Source organism: Saccopteryx leptura, chromosome 3 (genome assembly GCF_036850995.1).
Source record: "Saccopteryx leptura isolate mSacLep1 chromosome 3, mSacLep1_pri_phased_curated, whole genome shotgun sequence".
In the NCBI taxonomy this organism is placed as follows: Eukaryota; Metazoa; Chordata; class Mammalia; order Chiroptera; family Emballonuridae; genus Saccopteryx; species Saccopteryx leptura.
The window spans coordinates 209,974,446-209,984,573 of NC_089505.1; positions in this window are offsets into that span (position 1 = coordinate 209,974,446).

Consider the following 10,128-nt stretch of genomic DNA (forward strand, 5'->3'; position numbering starts at 1 on the left):
CGGCTACTTGCAAACCAAGGAGAGAGGCCTCAGAAGAAAGCAAACCTGCCAGCACCCCTGTGTTGGACTTCCATCCTCTACACTGTGAGAAAGAAAATTTCTGTTGTTTATCAGTGTGTGGTGCTGTGTTATGGCAGCTTTGCAAACTAATAAGTGTGCTTGTTTTAGATTGAGTTATACAGGATGGTTTCACTGAGGTTCAATTTAAGCAGAAAACTGAATGAGGTGAGGAAGATAGCTATGTAATATCTGGGGGAAACCAGTCCAGACAGAGTGAACATCAGCAGCAAAGCCTTGAAGCAAGAGTGTGTTTGCCTTGTTCATAGAGTAGCAAGGAGACCAGTGTGGCTAGAATAGAGTGAAGGAAGGGGAGAAGAGTGAGGTGGGAACTGTAGTAAAATTCAGGTCTTACTGGCATTGTAAGAATTTGGGCTTTTACTTTAGGGCAAGGGAATTGGGAAGTCTTTGTACACTTAAGTTATAAGAGGGTCATGATGGCTATTGTGTTGGAAAATACACTGTAGAGATCAGAGACAGAAGTGGGAAGGCCAAGTTAGGAAGGTATTTTAACTACTCGTGTAAGAGGGAAGACTTGGAGTAGAGTAATGGTGATAGAAATGGTAAGACATGATCAAATCTGAGACACATTGTGAAAGTAGAGCTAGCAGGATTATTTTTCAAGTTTTATTGATATGCAGTTGGTATACAACATTAAGTTTAAGGTGTGCGACGTAACTATATGACTTACACATATTGTGAAATGATTACCGCCAATAAGTTTAGTTAACTGCCGTCATCCCATATAGATACAAAAATTTTTTTCTTCATGATGAGAACTCTTAGGAGCTACTGTCTTAACAACTTTCAAAAACACCATATAGGAGTGTTACCTATAGTCATCATGTATATATTACATGCCCAGTACTTATAACTAGAAGTTCATATCTTTTGACTACCTACATCCAATTCCCTCACTCTCCACACCCCTCCCACCTCTGATAACCACAAATCTGATCTCTTTTTCTATGAGTTTAGTTTTTTTTTGTTAATTTATCTTTTTTAGATTCCACATATAAGTGAGGTCATACAGTATTTTTCTTTCTCTATCTGACCTATTTTACTTAGCATAATGCCCTTAAGGTCTGTCCATGTTGTTGCAAATAGCAGGGTTTCCAGCTTTTTTATAGCTGAATAATATTCCATTGTATATATGTTCCATGGCTTTTTTATCCATTCATCCATTAGTAGACACTTAAGTAGTTTCCATGTCTTGGCTATTGTCCATAATGCTGCTGTGAACGTGGGGGTGCAGCTATCTCTTCAACATAGTGTTTTTTATTTCTTTCAGATATATTTCCAGAAGTGGAATTGCTGGATCATTCTATTTTTAACTTTTTGTGTAATCTCTGTACTGCTTTCCTTTGTAACTGCACTAGTTTACTATCCAACCAACAGTGTACAACGATTCCCTTTTCTCCACGTCCTTCCAGCATTTGTTATCTGGCTAACAGGATTTGCTAACAAATTGGTTGTGATATTTGAGAAAAACAAAAATAAAGTCAAGGATAACTTCAAGATTTTTAACTTGAGAAGTTAGAAGGATGGAGTTGCTGGTTTCTGAGATGAGAAAGACTATAAGAAGAGCAAAACTGGAAAGATTGGGAGTTTGGTTTTGTGCATGTGGAGATGTTTAGTATTTACAGCTAGAAGTCAAGGAGAGGTCTGGGCTAGAGATATTAATTGGGAGACATCATTATAGAGACATTTAAAGCCAGGAGTCTTGATGAAATCTCCAAGGGAGGGAATGTGGACAGAGAAAAGAGGAATCCAAGGACTGATGCCATTTAGAGATAGAGGGAAATGAGAAAATATGCAGCAAGAAGACTGAAAAAGAAAACCCAATATGACAGAAGGAAAACTAGGAGAGAGTGTTGCCCTGAAAGCCAACTGGTAAAGCTGTTTTCCAGAAGAGGACTAAGACATGTCCAGTAAGGTGAGTTCTGAAAAGGGGCCATTGGGTTTGGCAATGTGAGGGTCATTGGTGACCTCAATCAAAGCAGTTTGGGTCGGTGGAGGGGTCAAAAGTCTAATTGAGTAAGTGTAAGAGGAACTGGAAGATGAGAAATGAAGGACAGTGAGCTTAATTACCCTTGCAAGAAGTAATGCTGGAAAGAAAAGCAGAGAACCAGGACAGTATGATAGTGACAGAGAATTAAGAGTGGGTTTCATTACTTTTTAAGTTGGAAAAAATAGCCGCATGTCTGTACACTGATGGGGATGACCCAGTAGAGAGGGACAATTTAATGACACAAGAGTGAGAGAACAGTTACTACCACATGCACTTGAGGAAGGAAGGAGGGACGGGATCAGAGTGCACGTGAAAAGGCTGGAATTAGATGGGAGACCAGAGAAGACAAAGAAGACTATTGACACAGGCACAGATGGACTTATACATGTGGTCAATAGTAAGTAGGTCTCTTCATTGCTTCAATTTTCTTAGTGAAAAGGTACTCAAGATCAGCAGAGAAATTAGGATGAGGGAAGACATGGAGGTTTGGGGAGAGAGGAGGTGGAGGTATGAAATAGTCATCTAGGGAAAAGGGAATGGGCCAGGGACATGAAGCAGAACTGCCAGGCAGCATTTAAGGGCTCTCTTGAGGCTATAAAACAGGAACTTATGAGCAGTCAATGCAGTTGATTGTTCTACTTCAGCCACATTCCACTGTATGGGTTGTAGGCAGAGTGTAAGCAAAGTTGGATTCCACTAGAGCTGGGTTTTGCTAAGTGATTGCAGCAAAAGAACTAAGTGTGTGTATCAATAGGCTACCACATCTGTACGGGGCAAAAAGGAATCAGGATGTGAAAGGTGTGGAAACAGTGAAAGGATGGTAAAATCAATGATTCAGTCCCAGTGGTATCAATGAAATGAGGGAGTAGCTGGAAAAGCAGATGTTGGTTTGAACTTCAATTCAAGATATGGACATGCAACTCTTGGTATTGACAAAGTTGGAGGTATGGCTTGAGGAATGGTTGTTGAAATAGGGTGGAATATATGATCTCTGGAGCAGAGAAGATAAAAAAAATGATATTGTAAAGATCATTTAGTTCAATGTGTAACCTCAGAGACTATGCCTGGAGTAGCACTGGAGACACAGTGAGCCAGGAATGAAATCTTCAAAAAATGAACGGGAATGGTCTTGGGAGTCTGTTGGCTGATGGCATAAGTTCCCAAACCAGAGATTTTTAGAGGTGAAAGAGGGATAAGGATCTGGAAGTAACAATAAGGAGCAAAGGGGACACTTTCTCCGCCTCCAGCTGCCAGTATTATGTCTAGGTCGGAACGTGATACCCCCCCCCCCACACACACACACACACACATGCCTCTAGTACATCCCGGCTGCTGATAGACCTGGGCTGGGCAGTGAGCATGGATTGTCCTTGGTCTGCACTTTGGAGGATTATGTTGGGAACATTCAGAAACCTGTGGTTGGTCATTGGACTATTATTTCTTAACCCATGCTCCATCATCATTTAAGCCATCAACAAACTTTTTAAGTCCATTTGTTCAGCTTTACTAGTATGATCCCTAATCTAAATCATTTGTTTTTTGTTGTTTTAATTAAAGGGCTTGGGAAGGCCCTCTAATTATCTGACAGGTAATTAGCCCAATTCCTCTGAGGCCTTCTTAGAATGTCTTAACAAACTAGGAATGCTGTCCTAGAAAAAACTCTCTCTCTCAAACAAGGGACCAGAATATCCAGGTGCCCCCAGTATGGGTACCTCCTCTAGGAATCTGCTCTGATTCCTGGTGCTGCTTTGTTCCAGAGGTCTGGAGTCACAGGTTGTAGTTGGGACACTTGCTCTGGGTCACCACTTTGCTTGCTGTGTATTCTGTCATAGGGATACTATTGAAGTGACACACTTTCTCTCTAGGCAAAGACGCTGTTCTGCACCTGACATGCCTAACATAGGATTAGTTCTTTAATATGGGCAGCTTTGGTTTCCAGGCGAGCACCCATGTCAGTTGGCAGGGAGGAAAGAGTAAGTGATGATGTGGTCTTTCATGTGGCTGGTAAACTATCCCCGAAGCCATTTCCAAGAGAGGCATTCCAAAAATGTTTTTAGCTATCATTTGAATAACATATAGAACCCCAGGGTAACTTCTTTGAAAGACAACTCCAATTTGAATAAATTCTGGTATTTAAAAATATATATCAGCCCCATTACTTTCTAGTCAGCTTTCAATCTTTGAATCCTTAAAAAAAAAATGGTTTAGAACTGATCAAAGGAAAGAACCCAGCCTTAGTGACAGTTACTATTCACCATCATGAGATAACACACAGGATGTGTGGCTGAGATGGAAAATACTTCTGATTTGGTGGATTTCAGATCAAACCCAACATTGTTTGCCTTCTAATTTAGCGAACATTCAATTCAAATATTTGAGACTGTTGTACACGCTAAGGCAGAAACATAATGAGGAATCAAGGATCAACTATTCATTGGTAGGAAGGCCAGCATTTTAAATGTTTGTGGATTGTGCTTTATATCTAAGTAAAGAGTGTTAATGAGATGGTTCAAGCAAGTAGAAGGTGTTTCTGGAAAGCCACAGGGACATGATGAACAACTTGATCTTGGGTGCCTATCTTTGTCTTTGGGAAATTTTATTTATTATTTTCTAAAATATCTTATTGATTTTAGAGGAGTGTGAGAGGGAGACAAGGAGGTGGGAGGAGCAGGAAGCATCAAGCCACAGCTTCTTCCTCTATGTGCCTTCACCAGGCAAGCCTGGGGTTTTGAACCGGTGAGTCACCTCAGGGTACCAGGTCAACACTTTATCTACTGCACCACCACAGGTAAGGCATTTGGGAAAATTTATTTTTTTAAAACAGTTATTGACTTGAGAGAAAGAAAGCGAGAGAGAAACATTGATTTGTTGTTCCACTTATTCATGCATTCATTGGTTGATTGTTGTATGTGCCCTAACCAGGTATTGAACCTACATCTTTGGCATATCAGGACATTGCTCTAACTCAGTGATTTTCAACCTTTTTTGAGCCACGGCACATTTTTTACATTTACAAAATCCTTGGGCACACCACCTACCAAAATGACACAAAATGACACTCTAACACAATACATATTATACATATAGTTAATAATATAGTTTCTAAATGTATTTATACTCACTTAGTGTGAAATCTGGGCCTGTTTCGATGAACACAAAAGGGATATCCTGGCAGGAATGGTAGAAAGACACACACGAAGCTCTTCCTCAACAGTTCTCAGTCTCTCTCTGTTTTTAGTTTTTATCGCAGTCAAGCTTGAGAAGCTCAGCTCACATAGATATGTGGTTGAAAATGGGAGCAATATCAAAATAGTTTTGTTGGCCAGAATGGGGAACTCCTTGGCAACAGAACCAAAAACTGTCCAAAGGAAGATCAGCAAACTTTAGCTTTAAAGTTAGATAACATTGTGAAGCATTGTGATGCATTGTATATCACCCTCTGTGGGGGCCTCTTTTAAATTGAAAAAGGTCAAATATCTATATACACCATCAAGATAGACATAACCAGCTGAGGCTGAGGCTTCATCTAGTGGTGGCAACATTTACCTCTAGTCCTGACCAGGATTAGAAATCAGGACCATGGGGAGGAATAGCAGCTTCAACTACTCGCCCCGGCCACACAATGACAAGTGCAGGGCAGCCCGAGCGGGGACCTTCCTGGGTGTGGATGAGAGGCGGCCTACTATTGGTTCATCACTAGTGGTCGGGATGAATCCTAGAAGGTGATTGGTCAGTGAGCGTTCCCTGTGCCTCCACTCTTCCTGTTGCTGATAGCTGGAGGGATTGTGAGGGGAATGTTTATGTTTGGATGGAGGCGGCTGGCGGCAAGCTGGATAAATAGCCTCCGCGGGCGTATCCGGCACGTGGGCTGTAGTTTGGGGACCCATGTTTAATTTCCCCACGGCACACCTGACCATGTCTCACAGCACACTGGTTGAAAAACACTGCTCTAACCAACTGAGCTACCTGGCCTGGGCTTGCCTTAGGGAAAATTTAAACAAAAAAATATATAAAAAAGACATAGAAAACAGAAATCTCCTGGAAAACGGTTTTTATGTCTTTTTTACTACATAGTCACAGATACATAAACCTATGTTTATGCCTTGGCTCCTGTGGGAAAATCCAACTAGCATACCTTTTCAAAAAACATAATCTCTCCTATAAGGAAATTAAAGATGGCTCCCCAGTTCCCTTTGGTCAAATAGCATAGGAAAGGCTATCATGGATGTGCTTGGAAATGGCCAAATTGACAAGCAACCAAGTGGGCAAAATTTTTGCAATGATCTCATTAGTGCCCACACAAACCCACTGAGCTAACCAATTATCATAGCTTATAACACAGCAGCTAAAAATGCTATGGGGTCTGACCAGGCAGTGGTGCAGTGGATAGCACTTCAGACTGGGATGCAGAAGACCCAGGTTTGAGATGCCGAGGTCTCCAGCTTGAGCGCGGGCTCATCTGGTTTGAGCCCAAGGTCACTGGCTCAAGCAAGGGGTCACTTGGTCTGCTGAAGGCCTGCGGTCAAGGCACATATGAGAAAGCAATCAATGAACAACTAAGGTGTTGCAATGCACAATGAAAAACTAATGATTGATGCTTCTCATCTCCCCATTCCTGCCTGTCTGTCCCTGTCTATCCCTCTCTCTGTCTCTGAAAAACAAAACAAACAAAATGCTATGGGTGGAGGAGTGTGGTGAAAGGTAACATGGAAGTCATCCTCAGCTGAGCTCGTCCCCCTCTCTATGCTTTATGCTTTCCTAGCCTAATCTGGGAAGGCCAGGAGGCAAGGATGTTGGTTTTAAAGATAATTTGGGCAGGAAGAGATATGACCCAATTGAAGGAGATCTGAACAGAAATTTCCCTGCCACTGGACGGACCACTACTGCTCCTCCACTGGGAGACCTGGCATTGCCCCAAAGGGTGCCTGCACATTAATTTTTTGTTCACATTTTCCATGTTGAGTCTTCCCTTTCACCATACTCAAGATGGTGGATCAGTGTACCCAGCAATATGCAAGACATTGTATACAATCCAAGGATCCAGTCTCCGATCTGTATGTTACAGTTTAGTCTGGGAGACAAAACTTAAACCTATTTAAACATGGTTAGCCCCTCCCAAACTAGCAAAAATAGTCTTGCTTTATAGGATAGATTCTCTCAAAAAATGGATTGTGAAGAGGTTTTTAATTAAGTGGAGCTAAATATCTAATTCTTTTTGTATTCCTTTGCTTTATACTTCTCAAAACAATTTGTCCATTCATTCTACAAATATTTATTAAGTGCTGTCTGTTATGAGCAAGGCACTATGCTGGGCACAGGGAAAACCTTGGCAAACACGATAACATATCAAGGCTATTAATACTAATCAATAACATCCCTCCAAAACAAAAACATGATACATTGTGAAGCATTCTCAACAAATGATTTATTAAAATTTGGTTACCTTCCCTTTCCCCTCCTGATGTGCCTTTTCCATCCTACTGTAAAGTGCTGAACATATTTTAGTGGAATGAGGTGGGAAAAAACCAAGTTTGTGGTGTAAAAGAATAAATGAAATTGGCACTCTCTTCTGCCCCTGGAAATATGAGTACTGCTTGCTCCGGGGTTCCTGTGCTGTTGGAAGCCCTCAGCTGGTCTTTAGCAGCAATGATGACATAAAGGAAAATTACATTCTGGTGCAGAATTCAGCCCCTTCATCTTTCTCCTGTCTCTACAGCATGAAGCTAGGAGCCCGTGGAGGATCTAATATCAAAAGGAAGAGGGTAATGCCACTACATGAAGAAAAAAAATAATTACCAAATTTCCTGAATAGTAAACAGCTTTAAAGAAAGAAGAAGCTGAACCCTTTGATAGCTTGGCCCTTGGTCTGCCCTTGAATGCCTTAAGGATTATATCATCAGACTGACTCCAGCAGAGTGCTATTGTTTCAGGGGAGGAAACAACGGAGAAGGGGGTTTGGAGGGGGGTGAGAGGAAGAAGAAGAAAAGGGGATGGGTGGGAGCAGGTCTGCACCTTGGGGAGAGGGGAGTTTGATTTTGAAATTGCAGTTATCAAATGTCAATGGTAGTGAGGCTAGAAAGACAAATGAACAATTTCTCAGCGTCTGTGGGAAGGAGGTTTCTCCGGGCCATTACTCCATTTCTTGGGAGATTAATGTAAACGTTTGGATTCAATAACTTCTACCACAGATGACTTTGGCTCAAGAGAGAAAGCGACTGAAAGTTGCCCACACATGTTATTGCCGAAAATCATCACCTGGGGGCAGTCTTGTGACTGTTAAGTGGCCTCATTCTAGCATGAATTTTACTATTCCTTTTTCCCCTCCTGGATGTGCTCAGTTTCTTTACCCAAGGTAGAGGGGTGAGAAAAAAGGGCAAAGTGGGGAAGGCGGTTTAGAAACAGAGCCTTACACCTCCTCAATCAGCTAGGAGAATGAGCAAGAATTTTGGAGTCACAAAAGTACTTTGGGCCTTTGAAATGTAAAGCCTCAGAAGCTGAGAGGCGGCGGGGTGCGGCCGCAGACTTGTGGTCCTGGGATTCAAACCACGACAGCGCGGATGGCGAGAGCCAGAGTCCGGATTCCCCGCATTTCAGAAACTTACCGCGCCCCCGCTCCGACCCCGCGCGCGCACACACGCTCTCGCCTCCCCGAGCCGCCATGCCATGCCAGTCCTATGGGGTCTGTGCCCCCCCCCCCCTCTGGCCCCTGCAGGGCGCTCCTTGACTCCAACCGGGCAGACGCGGGCTCGGCTCCCAGGTCTGCCCCTCAAGGCGCTGCGGCCACAGGACTTCTGAGCTCGGTTCACGCGTGCGCTCCTTGGTTCGGCCCGGGGAGGAGCCCCGGGTCGCGGATCCGGGCTCACTGGCTTCACTCTTCGCAGTCAGGCCACGAGACTGTCCGACACCCTCGCGCTCTTCCCCACTCAAGGCTTAGACCTTCAAGTGCCATCAGATAAAATCCGTGAAAGACGACCGTGGCCTCCCCCAGGCCGTGGGTGAAATCGCACGGCCTGGAGGATTTTGTCCCTTAGTGTGCAGTGTGATCTGTCCTTAGTATACAATGTGTCCCTTCGTGTGCACGTGTGCCAGGCAGCTTAAAAACCGACTGAACGCTCGTGCAGCCGGGCGTGCGAGCTGGTAGAGTGTAAAGGAAACTCAAGAGCACCGAGCCCGTCCGAAACAAAGCCAGATCCTCGCTCCATGAAACAGCAGCGGGAACCCTCTGATTCATGAGGAATGACTTCCCCAAGGCTTGACCTTCTTGGGCACCCTCACAAGTCAGGAGGAGGCTCTTTCACGAGGGAGAAATACTGAACGGGGAACTGGGAGCGAATGGGCTACTGGAGCACCCGGCCTCGGCCTCCACCACGAGCCCCCTCGGGAGGCCGCCTCGGCCCAGGACCCCACGCCCTTCGCGCGGTGCGAACTGCGCCTGCGCCCCGCCGGCAGACTCCACGGAATTCAGCGCGCCCATTTCTCCGGAAGTTGTGTCCTACGGGGCAGGCCCTTGTTGGAAAAAGGGAAGAGGGCGTCGCTTTTCAAAATCTGGGGGAAAAAAATTAAAAGCTCAAAATGGCATTTTTCCTTCAGAAGAAGAAGGTAAATGCCTGGCTTAAGATGGAAGGGGTGCCTTAGACCTTCAACTCCCCTAGAAATAAAGGCGAGGACGCCTTCCCCTCCTCGCGGACGGTACACACCCTCACGGCCTGCGCACGTGGGAGATCGCGGGAGGCCGGGGAAGTGGACGAGCCTCTGCTCGGACACCTCGCGAGTGGTCACACAGGTCGTGGGAGTCCCTTCGTCGAAGGCTCTTCCGTGTCCGCAAGCATGTGAATTCGCTGGAGGCGTCAAGCCCGAAGCCCACGGAACCGAGAGGTGCACCTGGACACAGAGCTGGCTTTCGAGGGGTTCCTGGCCCGGAGCTCGGGCCCCAGGCTATATTTTTCTTCTCCCCCCCCGCCTTGCAGCCCACCCGAGCTCCGCGGCGGCTACCCGCCTGGGACAAAGGCAGGCGAGCACCCTGGTCTGCGTCTATCACCGACATGCCGGAGTCGAGCAAG